This window comes from Triticum aestivum, unplaced genomic scaffold (assembly GCF_018294505.1).
Source record: "Triticum aestivum cultivar Chinese Spring unplaced genomic scaffold, IWGSC CS RefSeq v2.1 scaffold102267, whole genome shotgun sequence".
Classification (NCBI taxonomy): Eukaryota; Viridiplantae; Streptophyta; class Magnoliopsida; order Poales; family Poaceae; genus Triticum; species Triticum aestivum.
The window spans coordinates 163,408-166,695 of NW_025225734.1; positions in this window are offsets into that span (position 1 = coordinate 163,408).

Below are 3,288 nucleotides of genomic sequence, written 5' to 3' on the forward strand. Positions count from 1 at the left end.
TTTGGCGTGACCTGGATCGTCCTGCTCCATCACTGGGTCCGTGTGGTCGCTACTGCCTTCGGGACTTATTGGTATGTCAATCCTTGTTGCGCTCTTGTCGCTGTTTTTACTGTTGCTGGACTTTGGGCGGTGTCTGTGCCGCCGTTTTGGCTTTTGTCCGGGTGTTTTATCTTCCGGATTATCGTTGTCGTCCTTCTTGGGCGTATCCACCATGTATATATCGTGTGATAAGGTAGTAGTCCCGCGCCCCAGAAATTTTGGAGCTTCTCCGACATTGTCGTCCATGCCGTCGATGTTCTCGGAGTCGAAGTCAAGCACGTCAGTTTAATCATCGATCGTAGCAATGAAGTGGGTGGTGGGTGGGCAGCGAATTTCTTCGTCGCCGGCTTCCCACTCAAGCCGAACATAGTTCGGCCCAGAGCCTCCTGACAAAGAGAGAGACTTCAATGAGTTCAGCATGTCGCCAAAGGGCGAGTGCTGAAAGATGTCCGCAGCGATAAATTCCATTACCGAAGCCAAACCTGGATCGGCTGGCTCGAGGGTATGTGGACCGGAACCAACAACCGGATACGAGTCCAGGGGTCCGGGGTTACTGGCCTCCATAGAGATGAGACCTGTGTTCGGCTCCACCGCCGATGAGGGTGCGACCTGCGGGGTGGGATCCAACCCTCCGTCCTTGGGCAACGCAATCTGCTCCGGATTTAAATCCGGGGCTGCTGCAGGGATGATGTCCTGAGAATTGTCCGACAGCAGGTCTAGGCCGTGCTCGCCGTGACTATCCGGCTCTCCTGGCGTAGGGCCGAATCTGTCGAAGATCAAATCTCCGCGAACATCCGCCGTGTAGTTCAAGTTTCTGAACCTGATCTGGTGGCCAGGGGCGTAGCTGTCGATCTCCTCCAGATGGCCAAGCGAATTGGCCCGCAGTGCGAAGCCGCCGAACACAAAGGTCTGTCCGGGGAGAAAAGTCTCACCCTGGACTGTGTCATTGACGATTGAAGACGCCATCAAGCCTTGAAGCTACGGCACAGAGGAACTCTCAATGAAAGCATCAATGTCTGTGTCAAAACCAGCAGATCTTGGGTAGGGGGTCCCGATCTGTGCGTCTCAGGCTGATGGTAACAGGAAGCAAGGGACACAATATTTACCCAGGTTCGGGCCCTCTCGATGGAGGTAAAACCCTACTTCCTGCTTGATTAATATTTAAGATATGAGTAGTACAAGTGTACATCTACCACGAGATCATAGAGGCTGAACCCTAAGAGCTAGCCTATGATGGTATGATTGTAATTATGATCGGCCTTCTAAGGACTATCCTCTCCGGTTTATATAGACACCGGAGAGGGCTAGGGTTTACATGGAGTCGGTTACAAGGAAGGAAACACAATATCCGGATCGCCAAGCTTGTCTTCCACGCAAAGGAGAATCCCATCAGGACATGGGCCGAAGTCTTGAGTCTTGTATCTTCACGCTTCAATAGTCCGGACGATGTATATAGTCCGGTTGTCCGGATACCCCCTAATCCAGGACTCCCTCAGGTCCCAGAGTGATTTCCATGATTAACGAACCCCGGGGTGCGTGTATGTGTCGGTCATCAACACTCACCATCTTGGACGATTCTGGCCCGTTTTGTGGACTATTACTCACTGTTTTGTGGTCCCGGAGTGATTTCCACTAAAAATGAAGCTCATGTTGAGTTTACGTGTCGGTCATCAACACTCACAGTTTTGGCCGATTCTGGCCCGTTTCATGGACTATTACTTACTGTTTTGGGGTCCCGAAGTGATTTTCACGATTGACGAACACCGGGGTGCGTTTATGTGCCCGTGATCAACACTCACAATTTTGGCTGATTCTGGTCCGTTTTGTGCACTATTACTCACAGTTTTGGGGTACTAGCGCGATTTCCATAATTGCCGAACCCCAGGGTGCGTTTACATGTTGGTCACCAACAATCACAGTTTTGGTCGATTCTGGCCCGTTTTGTGGACTATTACTCACTGTTTTGGGGTCCGGGAGTGATTTCCACTATAAACGAACCCCGGGGTGTGTGGTCATGCCGGTCATCAAATGAGGGAGTCCTGGACTAGGGGGTGTCCGGATAGCCAGACTATCATCATCGGCAGGACTCCAAGACTATGAAGATACAAGATTGAAGACTTCGTCCCGTGTCCGGATGGGACTTTCTTTGGCGTGGAAGGCAAGCTTGGCGATACGGATATGTAGATCTCCTACAATTGTAACCGACTCTGTGTAACCCTAGACCTCTCTGGTGTCTATATAAACCGGATGGCTTTAGTCCATAGGACGAACAACAATCATACCATAGGCTAGCTTCTAGGGTTTAGCCTCCTTGATCTCGTGGTAGATCTACTCTTGTAATACCCACATCATCAATATCAATCAAGCAGGACGTAGGGTTTTACCTCCGTCAAGAGGGCCCGAACCTGGGTAGAACATCGTGTCCCTTGTCTCCTGTTGCCATCCGCCTAGACGCACAGTTCGGGACCCCCTACCCGAGATCCGCCGGTTTTGACACCGACATTGGTGCTTTCATTGAGAGTTCCTTTGTGTCGTCACCGATAGGCTCGATGGCTTCTTCGATCATCAACAATGACGCAGTCCAGGGTGAGACCTTTCTCCCCGGGCATATCTTCGTATTCGGCGGCTTTGCACTGCGGGCCAATTGGCTTGGCCATCTGGAGCAGATCGAAAGCTAGGCGCCTGGCCGTCAGGTCAGATTTGGAAGTTTGAACTTCACGGCTCACATCCGTGGAGACTTGATCTTCGATGGATTCGAGCCACAGCCGAGCGCGCTGCACTGTCACGATGGGCATGATTTAGCTCTGCAGCCGGACAGTGCCCTGGAGGCCGCACACGAGTCCGCTCCGATCTTCAATTCGGAGCCGGCTGCGTAGATCGAGGACGGGTGGCTAGACACCGCCTCGGGGGCCGCAACTTCTACGGCGATGGAGCCGAACACTGACCTTGTCCCTCATGAAGCTCATGACTCCGAGGTGCCGGACTCCTCGCCGGACTCCGAACCTCCCGCGCCCCCTCCAATTGATTCCGATTGGGCGCCGATCATGGAATTCACCACTGCGGACATCTTTCAACACTCACCTTTCAACGACATCTTGAGTTCGCTAAAGTATCTCTCGTTATCAGGAGAGACCTGGCCGGACTGCGGTCGGGACGGTTGGGATGCAGACAATGAAGAAATTCAAAGCCCACCCACCACCCACTTAGTAGCCACTGTCGACGATCTAACCAACAAGCTAGAGTTCGACT